Genomic DNA, 17,954 nt, shown 5'->3' with positions numbered 1-17,954 from the left:
GTAGATTAGGCAAGCCTTTGGTCTTTTGGTCGTCTGGTTTCTCAATGGATCAATAATAATTTGGTCACCATATTGTGATCGGCTCACTCTGACAACCATCCTTCGGTGCTACTCAACACCCAATCACTATTCGCCCCCCTGTTCGTGGTGCCCATTGTGTTGTTATGGAAAACCGGCCACGTCCTCTACTTTTACAGTTTAGGATAAGTTTACATTGCCCGATTAGGGTAAGAGGCGAGTTCACCGCTGGACTGAAGAGATTTCCTGGACAGAGAAGGGTGATGATATAGTCGAGAGCATCAGGATGGAACCGACAAGCTGCTGTCGATGACGGACTCAGTCCGTGTCCGAATATCGGAGAAGCAATCCGTTCCATGCAGAAAAGCTTGAAGCGGAAATGGAAGGAAATTCGAGATAGCTGCGAGCTAGCAAGACGCAAGATTCGTGAGGCCCTATCGGCAGAACAAGGCCGTACGCAAATGCAGGCTTTAAAGGGTCTGAGCTAGCGCGAAAATAGAAAAGAGGATCACAATAAGCGGGACCTCACAGGAAAAAAACTAATAGCTTCCGATTTCAGTAGGATATGCTAGAGTTCAAAAGATGTTAAGGTAAGTGGATCAGTCTGAGCAACAGAAATATAAACAACAAGAATGAGAGAAATAACACGGGATAGCTATGCGAAAGCGAACTACATGAATAGCAGACAGAATTAGAATGATGCCCGCCAATTTTTATTGCAAAAACATTAAGATCACCGCTTACAGCTAGTCGACATTTCGATCTCAGCTTTCACACATAAAGGAGTCAGATATGACTTTTGTGTTTTGAAAACCCTGCAAATAAAGGCATCATAAGATACGTAATATATCCGGTCTGATAACACCACAGGCTTCTGAAATATAGAATTTCACAGACAGCGAGCGTATCACTAACGCGTTGCATAAGGAGTTAGCGAACTAGAAACTACCCGCTTTTATTATGCAGATGTCTACCGTGAAAAACGGTCTTTCTTGTCCAGTGAGCAGTATATTAACTATGACTATACGTATGCACGCTCCCAGCACTAAATATCTTCACATATCATACCTGCTTACTACCCAAGAAACTTTAGGTTGAAATTGTCATTGTTAAGTTCAAATTTTGTTAAGGATCTCATTTGTATAGTGCTTTGTGCATAGTGACTGAAGTTGTCAGATAAAAGTTGTACAATATCACCCATGGCTCAACGAATGCAAACTGAACTTCTGTCATCTTTTCCTATTCATTGCTGAATGGCTATTTAGATAACTAGGTATTCAGCCTGGACTAGTTCTTCCCACGTTTTCTCTCCCATCATATCATTCATTCTTCTTCTTTGTGATTCAATTGCTATTTGAAGCTAGGTTGCCAACGGTAAGGACTCTCCTACTCGAAAATGCTCGTCGTTATTGTACTCTCAAAGCCCAAGGAGGCCGGGCCAACAGCCGTCCTTTCGCTCCTGTGCAAATACCACGACGAGCTGAGGCAATTGTTGACTCCGCTTTCATATAATCGACAAAAATCGCTCTCTTCTCTCTTTTTTTCAATCGGTTTCTAGCACAAGCAAAATGAGGTACATAGGCCGTTGGTGTCTGCAAGCAGTAGAGCGGTATCAGTACAGCGTTCGTCCCGCTTAGACAATGTCCCAAAAGGAAACGACAATGAAATTGTGTGGCTAAGAAGCTAAATATATGAAGGCAGTGGGTCTGTATGTCTGTGTGCGTTCTCCTGTTTGTCTGCCCATTCGTGAGTAGCTGCTAAGAGAGACCAGATGAATGAATGAGAAGCTCCAGAGTCTCGCGCGCGCGAATAAAAACCTTCTTAGCTAATTTTCTACCGCGTCTCTGAACATTTGGACTTACCTCAACTATTCGAAAACAGTCAAACAGCGAAATGAAGCTGAAGTCACGACGCGGCGTTGATGCTACCAGATCAAACAGCAGTCGCAGCGGTAACAATCGTCTGATCGAAGGTAACAGAAAGTTTCGTTTGGTTGATTGTCATTCTGCAGGAATTATTGAAGCAGCACCAGTAATTTCTACCGGCGTGGCTTGATCGTATATCGGCGCCTCTGTTCTTGGACAGATTTCCTCCTACCTGTTTCTGTTGGCGTACCGCGATTCGTCGACGTTAGCTTTATCAAAACACTAATTTTGTTATTTTTGTGAATGACGGCCCTACTGATGGTCCGAGACGCTTTTACATGACTTTTTTATACAGCGAAAGTATACAAAAAAATGTGGCCTTAATTATGTCGTATATTGCACTAATTTTGATTCGAAAGTTTTTGCTTCATATTTTTTTTCAATGCAATGTACAGTTAAACCAGCTGGTTCTGTTTTGAAATGTAATGGAAAAATACTGTTATTTAACTAACACGGGCGTTTTTCACAATTATATACATTGTAGAGAAACAGACGGGTTGTGAGGATGACTTACAGGAAGTAAGTTCAAATACTAAGACTCCCTTGCGTAAATGGGCGTCATATTTGTTTATAGTAGGCCACTGTGACAGGTGAACCAGGCTAGCCACCCGAAGATAAAATCAGTAACCAGGAACTATCATTTTACAAGTAAGATCTTCTTTGTGGTTCGATATTGTTTAACGCTCTGAAAAATGATTGGCCTACGGGACTTTGTCCTGCTCACGACAAAATAATCCGCCGCACCCCTTTCGCTTATCTTTCTCGTCCTTCATTTCTTTTTACAAACACAAAAAACAGACATACATTCCTACCAGCTAATGACTATTCTCTTCTGTCGACCAATGTGTGTGCACAAATAGAAGGAAAAAGATCGAGGACCTGACGAAGAGGAAAATGTCGAAACAAAACAGAACAGATCTCTGTAAAGGTACTTATGTGTGCGAGGACATGGTGAAGCAGACCTCAAACAAGTACAACGTTTGAACCGTATATCCGTTTTTTTTTAAATGAGATTGGCATCACGCATATATTCACAAAAATGAAGAAAGATGTTATTGAAGTTGGACCTCAATCGAGGAAACATAGCTAACCCACGTAATGTAATAACTTTATTGGTAAAACTCCAGCGGTACAGAAATCAGCTGTGGTGCGTAGTTAAGCTCAATATTCTATCCCTGGCAGGCCCTCATGGCTTTGCGGTTTTAGAACACTACTGTGAGAGGCCATAGAATAAGCGCATTCGGTATCACACCCGTCAAATATGTCGCTGCGATGTTGGTAATCTCTGTTCATTCGTCTACCCATCTATCATAATTTCCTTCCGATAAAAGTTTTTCGGAAGTAATGACTGATGCCGAATCCACTTATGGCGGCACCTTCGCTGTCGCCTCCGTCGTGATCGAGGCACACGACTAAGCTGAGCAATCGAAAATTCTACATACTTTAAAATAAGCGTCTATGCAGCCATAACATCTACAAGCCCTGATGTAAAACCTATCATTTAAAATAAATCCGTGTAGTTCCACATAATGCTATCACTGACCGGCTGAGAGAAAACTAGTTAATCTCAATTATACTATGTTTGCCTCCCCCAATTGCAGTGCTTAATTTGCAGACTCGTTGTGTTGCACGTACGAGTCCGGGTGTTTTACGTCTGGTGGTGGGCAGCAGGCGTGTGACGCAGAGCCTAAGAGACGTAAAACTCAAAACATTTAATCTGGTGTCTACAATTCTGGAATCGCGTTAGTACAAACGCGATTCCAGAATTGTAGAAAGGTAATTCCGTTAGCGTGGCGATGCTTATGTAGTCTCGCACATATCCTAGTATTAGACTAATAAATATAATACATACTCGTATCGGCGTATGAAGTGGAACGACTTAAAATCCAGGGTAATACTATATTTCAAACCATACAGACTGCTGCAAGAAAAACCGAAGTATGATACGTCCTTTCGGCTTTCAAAGCCTTTTATATTAAAACCATATCCTTGCTTTACAAGCATGTCGTCGGAGATATGGGGCTGCGTAGATGGCTAGATCATCACAGAGGCGGCTGTGGTAATCATAATATAGCATTTAGTTAGCATCTCCTACAACATTAGCTTTGATTGGTGCTTGTAAAAAGGGGAAGGGGGCGAAAACGCATTTCGGGGGCACGCTTTCGAGCTAGGCTCAACTGACGATAAGCAAAGCCTTTATTTTGGTCTGCAATAGCGTCAACAAATAGTTGTGCGAAGCTGGTCGACAATGCGAGGCTGTGTACACATTGTTAGTTAGTTACATTCCTTCTTTACCCGTGTATCTCTATTCAATACGTTGATTGTCGCACTGTAATAGGTGCCAGCTGCCCCGCTTTGCTGTAACGGGGAAAATTACGTGAACACTGTAACATCGCTCACTCTGTGTTTTTCGCCGTTTTGCCGTCTTCTCACCGAAAGCGACACGAAAGCGATATATCAAACTCGTATCTCAACTCTGTTTCTCAACACAGCGAAACCGCAAGATGGCTTGAACCGTCATAATCGTCGTCGTTATTCTCCCATAGCTGCGGTTTCTCCTTTACAGCGGCCTACCTAACCCTATCCTCTGCGTTGCTGACTGGTGCCCATGGAACAATCGTTCCAAAACCAACGCTTTCCTGACTTTTTCATGAGCCGTGCGCTGTCTTTCAAACGTTCTATCTAGACGGCCATCGCTGTAGACTGAAGGGATCCTATGGTTATCGACCGACTCTGGTGTTGTGCTTGTGCTAGGCGGCGACGCGGGCCCGGCTTGCGGAAGAAAATGAGTCTCGAACCTGAAAACAACCGATTAACTCTGGCGGCCTAGCCGGGCAAGGGGTAGCCTAAAACGGCGGTCGTCAACATCAGAATTGCGACTGCTACTATTTCTATTGTGGCCGATATTCTGAGAGCTGCTGCTGCCGCTGTTGATGTTCGCCCTGGAGAAACATGGCAACAGCAGACTTGCTGATTGGCTGGTCGTTTACGGAATTAAAGCGCCGATAGCTGAAGATTGCGGCCGACATTGCAACGTCATCGACGTTTGAAGAGCTTCAATTAACGTGGGTCGGTATTGTCTTAGCATTTTCAAAATTGGTAACACATAGTAATGAACTGTTCGAATAGCTGAATTCGTTCACGGTTGGTACCATCGCCGTTTTCATGGGCTATGGCTCTTTAACATTTACATCGAGGTAAACTAAAAAGGAATAAACTCGGGCCAATGTGGAATTACACACATGTTCATTTGCCATTTTTAAAAATAAATATGATAAATGTGTAGGAAATAAGGTAGATATTGGACCAGAATGTTACGTTGATCAGCTGTAAATAAAGCCTAAAGTTAGCTTGTTTTTTTTTATGTTCCTTTCTTTCTTGAGGCGTTGATGCTGTTTCTTGACGAATTCCTTATTACCTAGATCTATTAAAGATAAGACGCCCTTCAAAAATTGCGTTAAATACGCGTCAGATCCGTTACCCTCGAAAGAAACGTTTATAGCTGCTGACTAGATGAGGTTGTATAGAAAGAGGGTATATCACGGAAAAAAATTATGACAAGAACAAAAAGAAAGCGTATCAATTTTAAACTTTCATTTAGTAAATATTGTGAATCTGTTTGTTTGCTGCTTGCCTATTTACTTTCGATGATGTATTTCAGAGGCAGCTAAAGTATACGCTGTAACAGTTCGTCTGAACAGAAGGTGTCTAGACAGATTCTGATTAAGAAAATCAGGCGCAGCTTAAAAAAGGCGTACTTGAGCTAATGGCGACAGGGCAGTACTCTAGCAGAAGTTACTTATAAATAACTTTATAAACATATGTTTGAGTTAAATATACTATCAAGACTGTTAATTCTCTAAGTTAGCTTCAGTTACACCACTTCGTACAAAAGGATCAACAATAAGGCGTATATTCTATTAAAATGTGACCAGAGCTAACTGATTATTGGTTGGAACACACATATATTTATTTTCAAATAAAATTTATTTGCAGTGATTGGAAAATGCAAGCAACAGTAAACGATACTCATCACCTTTAGTTAGTCTCTCAGATCAACACCTTTAAAAAACTACGAAAAATACTAGACTTATAATTAATTATATTAGAAAACGGGTAGTGGATAATACTATTGATATATAAACTCCGACATCTCTACATTTTATTGGGTTGTTGAAAAAGCACTGACACTTTTCCTAACTAGATGGCTTTAAATGTATCTACCTAGAATTAGATAGAATCTCAGGTAGTATCGGTTGGTAGTACGTATGTGAAGCCTGTTAGAATGTGTTTATTCAGGCTTAAGATGATAGAGCACCTTAAAAATGAGTGAAACTTCTGTAAACATTTGCTTCATTTACGATCTGTTTACGACGAAGGCATCAACGCTGTCCAGGTCCACAAAAAAGTTTATTATTTATGGACAAGGTAAGTTATCGGGAAAAAACGATGATTTCGTCGATTTATCATTCTAGAGATTTCGATGTGAAATGTGCCCCTCGTAGTTGTCGACCGACTGCGAAGAAGAAAAAGAAAAACAAAGATGAAATGATAGCGAAAGTTAGGCAACGGCAACACGTGAGTGGCCTCGAAATCGCCCAAAAACCAAGCCCCCACCAACAATCAGGTGTAAGCCAGTTGGCTACAACAAGGAGCTCAATGTTTAGATGCCACATGGACTGATGCAAAAGGTTGACTCGATTGTGTTTTCATCTACGTATTTATACAAAAACATGATAAAAGCGAATTACATAGAATAGGGGTACGCAAGAAATAAAAAGAAGTCACGGCTAACAAGATTATAACAGGTCATTGATAAAAATCATTAGTGAACAGGAGGAGCGTCGTTTAAAAAAAGACTTTTTGGGATAGGAAAGTTGAATGCATCCGCCATGTAACTCCGATCTTGCAGCATCAAACCAGCATCCGTTTCGATTTATGCGGAACTTTTTTAATGGTATTAATTGAGTTTCAATGAACTGAGGCAAAGAGCACTTGCCAAAGCGTTTTATATAGAACCCACAGAAGCTCTACAATGATGCTGTTCTGATAATTGGTTAACAAAATGTGCTTTTGATACCGATGCCTTGCGAAAGGTCTTTCTCTAGATCTGACTATTGCGATTACCTATCTCTGCAAAAATGAATTGTGCAGCGTAAATTAGGGAAGCGTTCTTGCTTTTTGCTCCTATCAGCTATTAATAAAAAATCGTACTGGCTTATTCGGATGACGGAAGTCAGACTTAGCATGGTGTGTTGTCTAACATTGGCCTCAGAACAATGCTGTTTACTAAGAGTTACAGGGAGAAATTTAAGGGATTATCAAGCTAGCTTAAAGAACAATATAAGCATTTTTACAACAAGAGTTTGAACTTATTTTCTTTCAATAGGAAAAGCATGGTGTCATCAATGTGTGCGCCTCTTACCAAAAACTAAAATCACTGAAAATGTTTATTGACAACTTTGGGAGTGAAAAAAAAATATACGGAAACTGTGTAGAGAAGCTTTCCTATTAGGAACGCTTGCTGCACATTCCACTGGATTAAGGGTTGAGTATTAAACCTGCGCCTAATTCGGGCTAAAAGAAGTATAAAATGTGTCGACCTGGTAATGTACCTCTCAAGCTAAATGACCGAGATCCAGGCGGTACTCAGTCCTACTCTCTTAAACTACGCCTGTCAACGGGAGCTTTCCCGTTGGTTATAGCAAAGTAGACGTTTTTGCATGCACGACTTTTTCCTCAAAGCTGCTTGCCCTTTATGTAATATACTGCTTAATTATTTTATTAAGGCCTGTTTAGGTAGCTATCCTTTACGTTAGTTAGTTAACCTGTAACTGGAGTGCTTGTTTCTAAATGGTGGCCGACAAAGTTTACGAGTTCAAGGCTGCAATTTATTAGCTGTCCTTTGAGTCCACTAACTTAAAGCCATTTCATTCAGTCGCTCCTGTAGCCCAGTGTAAGATAATATGTTTCGTCCACACTGTGTACGTAGTAAACTCAAACGAACCTATTTAATAAAAGAAAATTGCGCAAAAATATACTAGTGCTAACACTGGTAACATAAACATCAATTTTGTATAACTTGTCACATTAGGTTTAGCATAGATCTTCTGTAGATTGACCATCTGGTGCATCCGCTGCCAAAGTAGAAAAGAGTTCGGCATAGCTGAATGTACCCCACTGTGGCTTTTTTGATCGACTCTTGCTATATGATTTAGATGGGAATAGTTTGCACCTAGAACACACGTCTGAAAATACTACGTTAACAACAAAGCATGCTTTGTTTTGTCACCGCAACTACAATCGGCCCCCTTATTTGTTTATGTACATTTAACTATCTCGTATAGTTTACAATCAGCTTACGTAAAATTTCCACCAAGTTGCGCTTATCTTGTAGTAATTTAACTTAAAAGAAGGTTTTTCAGCTTCGTTTACGTTTGACGTCGAAATAACAGCGAACCTTAGCTCATTCTGAACTCTGGGCATTCTGATTCGACGGCAGCTATGAATGAAACAACTATGAACAACCGTTAAGAGACAGCCATCGAATCAATGAACAATGTTGATCAGACCGTGTAATCTACTGTAGTTCACACCTAATAGTTTTCAGTTTCAGTACGGCCTATTAGAGCTATAGGTACAGGTAAAAAGCTCCGCCTTGGAATAAACGTAACGTTCGGTTTCGTCTTCAAATTTCTGCACAAGTCATTTCCTCTCGATGGCAGTGCCTGATCTGCCTACCATTCATAACTGCCCTAGCCATCCGTATGTTATTCTATATCCTTATGTCTATTGTAGACATAAGGATATAGAAGGACATAAGGACTAAAAGTAGCATAGGATTGTTAGGCTGTGTCGACGTATAGACGACTTGGTGCTATGTTCAGGCACCGTTTTGAGACAAGCCGAACAGAGGCGACACTTCGCTTGCGTCTCTTCAAATCCAATGGACGGCGACTTAAATTCAGATATTGTTTATCGTTTATGAAGTATTATTTTTTAAAAGATAAACGATCTACTTCGGCTGATATCTCAAGGCGACAAACATAGATCTCTTGGGCCAAAAGCGAGCACTGTGTGAGGCAGACGTGTTTCAGATTCACCATAAAATAAATTCATCCAATTTAACTAATAGCCGTAATGGACTGGGTGTGAAAGCTCTAGATATAAGTGGGCAGTGCTACCACTACTCAGAGGTCATCTTCGAGTCCACCGCTCCTCCTTTTGTTGTAACGCTGCGCTATTTTTTATTAGCTATCGAAATTGCTTTCTTATTCTTTCTAATTGTAAGCTATACAGGCAAGACTTGAACTCACTTTCCAAGCTCTCCTTCGGCACAAGCCCACGACAAATGATTTCACCTAGCTTTCGTACTATAAGACCGAATGATTGTACCAAACACGATCTTTCCGTTTCGATTGAATTTCGCGCACCAATCGTTTGCATTGGGGCACACTTTATCGACGACCGGTGTTCACAGCCAAGTGCGTAGCTTTTAACCTAGCGAAATCCTTTGATGATATATAGATAGCAGCGATAGACCTTGCTATATTTCTTCAAAGCCAACAGGGCCTTTGTACGGATAGCCCACGATTTGAGCACAAGCAAGAACGCTATTACCCAAAGTGAAAGGTTATATAACTAATAATTAATGATTTGTTTATAATGCCATGGTCTCTCTTCGAATGAAAATTAACCGAAACAAAATTAGTACTGCGGTGCGTTTCCTAACAGAGTGTAGGACTCTACTCAGGGCAGCATAAACGTATTGTAAGAGGAACAAAGCTAGAATTTATTTTTGAAAAAGGGTAGTCGATAAGCTGCTAACGAAATAAAAAACGAGGTTTTCTAATGTAAAACGGTGCGAGTAAATAGTTAGTCAGGACGTGAACCTTAAATACGGTCTGTGCAAGTATATTCATGTGCTAGTTAACTTTCATGGCTATAACATTCTAGCCTATACTTATAGGCTAGGATGTTAGGGGCAATAGGTCGAAAAGAGACTCAGCGTATCGAAATAATTTCTCTCAAGTACTCCGAACACTGCCATTAATAATTCTGGTCAATTTAGGATACAGTAAAAAAAACGAAGATGGAAAAATGGCTGACAATCTGTCCGGATTTTTCACCACCGTGAGCGACCTTCATCGATTCGTTGTCCTTAAAAGCTATATATATATATATATATATATATATATATATATATATATATTGTTCTCTGGATAATCTATTGCAAAATCTGAATTCGTAGGATCCATCGACAAGTCTGCACTAAGGAAGAGATCGGGACGGTAAAACCGTTTGGAAAACTAACAGTCCCGCAATAGAAGACTATTGAGGAAGGAAAACTTCAACAGTATCTATATATGGTCGTTCTATGCGCAGTATACGAAGTCATTACAGCGCTAACGAATCACGGTTATATAAAACAACTTTATTATTTGACTGCTATATTATTCAACGTTGCATTTAGCACTTTTCATATACAACATATATATATATATATATATATATATATATATATATATATATAGGGACTGCACTAATTTACGAAATGTGGAAATATTTAAAATGAATATTGAAGGCATTTGAGCTGTTATCGGAACGCATGCTAAAAGATTTGCCACCGTGCCATTAGCGACTGTCCTGACATTGTATTCAGCCAACTCTACCCATCAAGCATTATTCACAAATCTATAAGAAAATGCAGCATATGTTATTGGAGCGTTCCTGCGTGGCCTGCCTTTTTCAGAGTTGCTGGCAGCCAGTCAGAAATGACAATCCACGAGACGAGGCCCTCGACAAGCACTCGTTCAGTTTATTGTCATGGACCGATGTGAAGTAAATTCGCCTGGCTGAGCTCAATTCGCGTGCTTGGTTAGGTAGGACTACGCAGACGAGCAAACGAAGTTCGAGAGGTACGTGGCGACAGGTTGACTGTGCCCTTGCTTCCCATACATTGAGATCACATCGCTTCGGTGCGCGCGAGAACGACTCAAGCACCTCTTCAAGTTGTTCTCCGCTTACGCCTTGGTTCGCCCTCTTTCATTCTACCAGAAAAGCACTCACCGAGTATCTAAGTATTCGCAGTAGTCGTGCAGAAGGCATCCGCGCAAACGGCATGTCAACTGAAACGTATTAGAAGCGCACGATGCACGTGTGTATTCTGTAGGTACATCCCAGCCTAGGAGGAAGCCCTATAGAAGGTAACTTAGTTAACGTAATCGTCATATTACTGCAGTGCTTTCAGAGTGCTCGTAATATCTAGAAATGCTGCCATCTTCCGACCTTCGATAACACTGGTATTATTGTGATTGTTTTTTAATTCGTGCTTCGAGTTAGTAGCTGCGGACAAGCACAGGTCCAAGACGATTGCATTGTGGTCGTTGAGACAGTTCTTGAAGCTTGGAAACAGGTCAAGCTTCGGAAAAAATGACGGCGCATTATACAGATTTGTGCAGGTCTTGTTTGGTACTAAATCCCAAATACATCTTTGCAATATTTCGATTGCTTTAGCTTCGCTACTTATCAGAGAAGTTTAATATATCTGTCATGTATGCAATAGCCAAAAATATAGTTTTGTTTTTGTATAACATCGTATAGTAAGTTGTCTTAATGCAGTGTAAAACCTTCGGTTCAGCGGATGTAACTTTAATAAAAGATTCTTATGTGTTTCGTTGTAAGTAATAGGCCAATATTTAGACAGCCTGGTCTTATGGTAGTCCTCTACGGAGCAACGCAAAAGGAGTTCCTGGAGGGCTCGTTGCATGTATGTACACGCATAGCTAGTGCGATAAGATGAGCTAGAGGAGAAGGAGGCACAGAAGAGGGAATAGAATGAGGATACACCACATATAACACTAGTTGGATAGCTGGTCCTTTATCACATTCGGCCAGGGCAGCTGCGATATCTACGTTCGAGGGTTAGGGTAGGTGACGAATCACCGTCAATATGTGGTGGGGTGGGACCCCAAATGGAGACAACTTGCTGACGCGATTTACTACAGCTATTATGGGGGTCCACAGCAGCAACATTACCCGCTGGTCACATTATCATTGGGCACAGCCATCTATACGAGAATATATGGCGGATATTAAGCTTTATTAACCCACTACTCTAAGGCCATTATTTCAAGCTCTATAGGGCTTTTTATTCTAAACTGAGCATTAGATGATTCGAAACTAGAGACAGAACACGATCTTTGCTACGGCATTGCAGGATTCTGACAAAATACGGTTTTTCTCGATTTCACTTTGGAGCAGAATAAGGAACCCATAAAACTATTAAATAACGAGTCACTATCATCGATTGGCACGGAAAATACTGAACTCTTCTACATCTTAAATATTATAGCTATTTTATAGGAGATGGATAATATCTTCTAAAACTTGGCCGCACTTCTCTATTCAAGCTTGAACAGGATAACCAACTACATTTACGGAGTTGATCCAAACTCTCATCCAAAAGTACCTTTACCTCTGATTTGATTTGTTTCCGAGAAAGTTTATCTCAGCACAACATTCGTATGCGACTATCCGTCGCTTTATATTCGATCTAACGTTTGTTTTTCTTCAGTGCCCAGATAGAAATAAAAAGAAAATTCGAGTACGATGAAGTATCTGCTATCTGATAGTTAGATATTATATTCTCAATTCTATTGTTAGCATTTAATCTAAATTTATAAATCTATAGAAATAAGGTAAACTAAATATCGATGCTTACATTATTTCTTCTGTAACCTTGTGGAACATCTCTATAGGCAAAAAGTTACGGTTTAATGCTAGTTCGGAGTGATGACTAACAACGATTAAAACGTTTTGCTGCCAGCTGAATCATACCCAGCCGTCTCCTTAACCCCGCATCAGATGCGAGTACAGCTCCCTCTTTTTCAAAATCATCCAAAATTTTTTGAATGCAATAATCTTTCAGAGATAACGACGTACACTTAAATTCGTTTTACCCAGCACATCTGAAGGTAATGGGAAGATGTCTGTCCACAACTAACATACGTCCATCCATACGGATGTATCTCTATACGCAAATAAACTGTTTGTTAATAACAATAATAATACTGTTCCCAATATAATATATAACACGAGTCATATTCCTCTAATATGTGTTCTTCTACGAGGATGAGTTTCAATGTGTGCATTTGTTTAGCGTGTGGTGACCGTACCTTTCATAAATATTCATTTGGATTTCGTGTGTGAAAAGCAGAGCTCTCGTTCTCCGTCCATTGAAACGTTGATCATCGTATGCTTCAGCCACACGCTCGCGTGCATGGATCCAGCCATGAGTTCACGGAGAACACCGAAGAGCCAGCGAAGAATCGTATCCTATATGCACGCCATCGAGAAAGGCCACGTTTGGCCAGCTTTAGGAAGTTAGGAAGGAAGCCAATCGCTAGCAGCTATTAGTTATAATATGTACGCGCTCTTTGAAACTGATCCATATATATTTATTTGTATGCTTGCAGGTAAAGTAAGGTCAATAGGCGTTCTATGAAAAACAGCCCGTTTTCTGACGGTAAAAATGAAAAGCTAATCAACAGCACAATTCCATGCAAGAGCTCATTTTAACCGAACGTAGAATTTTCCTTAGAATGTTTCAGCCAGTATTATTCTATGGAAAACATAAAATACTTATACCTGCAGCACTTCAATCCAAGTATTTGTATTATAAAATGTAGTATGTTTATTTTATAAGCTTATATCACAAAAACGAAATACTTCAAGTAAAGCTATGGCCGGTGACATGCAATACAAATCCGTGTGATAATAATGACAAGAACATGTAGTGCAAGAACGCTTCGATCGTAAATTACAAATGACCGCAAAGCACAATCGAAACATCGAAGCGCATAACGAACTTCGAAAATTTCTAAATTATTTTGGGTTGAAGTACTCGACATAACTTAGAAATGTTTCAACTCTGGAAGGGAACAAAACGGTCCGGTGCAGGGTATGTCATGTCTACAAGCTACACAAGTGAACACAGACTACATCATGTAGATCTAATCGCTTCTAGATCTAATTTCCCTTGATACTAATTGGATGTCCAATCTTTTTTACAGAAATCCTTGAAAGCAACGTGGCCCCATCCTTTCGTTAATAGTATAACAGTGTCGGTGTTATACGGAATTACGGGTTATGGACACGAAAAGAAATATCGTATAACGGTTATTCAAATTATATACGGCTCGCGCCGAAACTGACTCTTCGGATCTCAATGTGCTCTGTATCTGCTGGGTTTGATAGTCAATTAAAAAAAAACCAATTCGATCTATGGATGGACTAATGCGGGTATTTATATATACGAAAACTGACAACAACACGACCCCAATAAGCGCTTCAATTTTTTTGAAGCAGTATGTGATAAAAACTGCGTCAGTCATCGTACTGATACAATATGCACAAATAATATAACAAAAGAGATATTCTGCATGTGAATTGCCTTATATTAAATTAATTGATTTTTAAACTCAAAATGTCCCATGACATGGCACTTTTGTGTTCTACCTACCATCTCCGCCGGTTCGTACAAGAACCGAACAACAAGGAATCTCAAAATACGACCAAATACGAGATTCTGCTCGACAACTGTCGGGGAAAGTGGGAATCATTTGCTACATCCTCTATATTTAATTTACCTGTTGTTACCTCTGAGAAGCAAAAGTTCTCTGACAGATTAGCTTAAGGACACCTAAAATATAATAATTAGAAAATACGATCGATATTCTTGAGTCCAGTATTTCACACCGCTTCGATAGCTAGCGTTATGGTCGTATAGTTGAGAGCTTCTGTTACAGTTCGATTACGTGAAGCGTTCGACTTCTGAATTTGTGCGGGGCGCTTCGAGCTTGCAGGCCACCCTTTAATAGCTTATGTTATAAAATTTAAAGTTGGCTTATATAACCGCCGTTTAATTATAGAGATAAGCTTCGAAAATGTTCCTCAGCTGTACTATTGAGAGGTCAGCATAGAAGAAAGCCGACCTGTGTGATCCTCAATCATCCGCTTCTAGATTTCTTCTAACGATGGATTAGACATAAGTGTTCTGGACACGTCAATAATTGTCTGGTTAAACATGGTACATAGTTTAAGTTATTTGGAAAAATCTCAACTAACAAAACCGAAATAGGTATACGATAGATATGATGATATTGAAAGGTTATGATTTATGCTTGACGGGGCTTATCGATTGCTTATTATCTATTGGCACCGTAGGCGTTATTTACTTAAAAACGATATTCTGCATTTTCTTTGTAGGAACTTAGTTTAACAGACCTGCTCGATAGAAAGATACTGTATTGTAAGCCAGGTCGAAAATATCGAAGAGACAAAAAAAAACAAATGTTATAAAATAAGCAATACGACATATTTTTATTGCTTTACCTAACACAGAAAATTTCAAAATGTGATCGCAGAGCTGGCCTTCAGATCAAAGTGGGACAGAACAGGGTACCTCTTATTTTAGATAGATCGTTTCTCAATACCGTCCTAATCCCCGTTCTTTTTTTCTTCTTTCTGCAAGTTTCCGAATGTCGGTGGGGCGTCATCCGATAGAAAGCGGGTATGCTTGAAAGTGCCGATCTTCAACGGCCTGCCTGAGACCGATGGACAGATGCCAGCGCAAAGGACAAAACAGGCCAAGGAACCGTTTTTCCTTATGCTTAATTGACATCCCTACACCGTGTGAAAGTTAAGCTTCCGAACTAACGTCCTGCCTAACCGAAGGCTCTCACATAACTCCTGTTTCATATTAGAAAGCGTTTAGAGCTGATCTGTACATTAATCAACTATTACTGCCAAATCAAACAAACCACCAGCTGTTAATGTGTAGCCTATACGCATTTATCCTCTATATCTTAAGCTCTGCCTAATTGCCTATTGTTACAATATGCGGTTAGCTATACGCGTAACCCAGATAACTGGTACTGCCCACTTGGGGTTGGGCGCCAATCAAATAAATGAGGAAGATTCGCTATAGAGCACATTATACATTTACTTGACCGACGTCAAAAATGACAGCGAAAATTTAAATATATAGGCTCAATATAATCTTACCACCTCTGTCTACAATCCATTAGTTGCTTTAAGTGAATGAAAGTGAATGTATTTGCGGAACAGCGTAATAAACCTTTCCATTGTACCCCAGCTCGATTATAACAGTTCTATCGGGGATAGCTTCATTAACTGTCAGACACCCTATATCAGCTGTTTAGTTGAACAGTGGGGTTCTACAACACACGAACATAAATGGCAGCCCTAAAGGCGAAACAAAAAACATACATATATTTTATGCTCTCTCTCCGGCCTTTCTTTTGTCATGTGACGTTCATCTCTTTGTAACGTGTCGTTTATATACAATGCACAGTTGCTTACAGCAGTGTCACACTACAAAGTACTGCGGATTCTACTTCTCAGAAACAAATTTGCACGTTACAAAGAAAACGTTAGACGACACAATCTGCCCGAGTGTATGATATTTCCCCCGCTATGGCTGAAAACAAATTATTACTCGCCGTGTTAATCCTCGTATTTATCGAGGACATATTACAAATTCTAATCCAAAGGGATTCTCGAAAACCTAAGTATAGTTTTACATGAAGCTGGACCTTGAACTGGAACAGCTTATGCCGCTTGGGTTAGAAATAAGCTTATTTGTAAATAATTTTTTTTATTTTTTAATTGCAAACAATTCATATTTGTACAGAAATTTTTTATCTGTATAAAAAATAAGTTCTTGCAATCCGAGCGTCTCGTACTTATGTAGGAGAACAATGGCTTATTGACAAATGCTACGTTTTCTCTCAGTCTAAATGAGTATCTCGTGTGTTACGTTCGGCACCGCCATAGCGAACGCACCCGAAGCTCGCTTTGTGTCAGGAGCCAGCCGTCTGAATATCTGAGCGATATCTGAAGAAGGATTTTCGATTGCGTCTTTTGTTAAATGCCGTTGAAACGTTTCTGCGAGGAAGAACTGAGTTTGCTGTGCGACGAAAGATACGTAGCGTTCCCACATTAATTATCTAAACACAATTTTCTTCTACGTAGTGGAGGCGTGGTACAATTTAAAAAAAAAGCAAATGAACTAAGCGTTTCGTAAATGTATAGTAAACTGTGAACAGATATTGTGTAAACAAAGACGTTCCTTAGTCAACGTCAACACTGACATCGTGGGCTACATCCTGTAACCTTTGTAAATTGTTCGCCTCCGTAATCTCTCGGCTGTCGTAAATTTCAATATGAATGACATATGATTTTTCCCATCTGATATATGGCCAATCACAGGTCGGGGAGAAAGACGATCTTGGCATGATGGTCTATTATCGCCAGTGTGCAATAACTATGGCGAGGCGTCGTGACAATTATTTTTTTACCTATTTTTTTAGTGTGTTGCATCGTGTTCATGTAGATCTGTATGTTTGTTTTCAGTATATGGGCATATTCAAATTCGTGTATAGACACCATGCCTTTTTATGTTATAATTTGATATATATATATATATACTCACTACATCAGCGACCGATGATACTCTAGTGAAAAGGCAATGGGAAAAAGAGGTAATCAATGGCCGTTTTGCCTCCCGAACGAAACGGCCAGTCATTTTCTTTTTCGTTTCCTTTCTTTGAAAAGTAAACTAGACCCAATATATTATTAAAATACGTACGATACGTCAGTGTCCAAACAATGAGCTGCGTTGATTTCAGAACGCCCGTACGTGACCTTTAGAGTATCATACTTCTCCTCGTCGTTTTGACTGAAAATATATCATGTTGCTACGATCGAATAACTCATCTGGCAAAGCACGAGTGACATGCACGAATGCTAAACAAGTATCCTTGCCGCGTACGTGTGGGCACGTAGCTTCCGCAAAGATCTCACATCAGCTTTACGAGCGTGCAATCTATTCGTATTGAAAGTAAAAAATGTACTTCATTAAATCAATGCACGTTTCGCTTGAAAATGATTTAATCTTTATTTGATCCGGTGAAATTAGTTACATCT

At 39.9% G+C, this 17,954-nt stretch overlaps 1 long non-coding RNA gene across 1 annotated transcript; it reads left to right on the top strand.

The window, feature by feature from the left end:
• Positions 1-12,854: 12,854 nt before the first annotated feature.
• LOC147753607 (uncharacterized) lies at positions 12,855-14,235 on the top strand. The gene is made up of 3 exons (XR_015310681.1): positions 12,855-12,919; positions 13,162-13,370; positions 14,018-14,235. It is a non-coding gene; the product is annotated as an uncharacterized LOC147753607 (long non-coding RNA).
• Positions 14,236-17,954: the final 3,719 nt, after the last annotated feature.

This window comes from Varroa jacobsoni, unplaced genomic scaffold (assembly GCF_002532875.2).
Source record: "Varroa jacobsoni isolate VJ856 unplaced genomic scaffold, vjacob_1.0 scaffold_352, whole genome shotgun sequence".
Lineage (NCBI taxonomy): Eukaryota > Metazoa > Arthropoda > Arachnida > Mesostigmata > Varroidae > Varroa > Varroa jacobsoni.
This window is presented reverse-complemented; position numbering and strand designations above follow the sequence as displayed.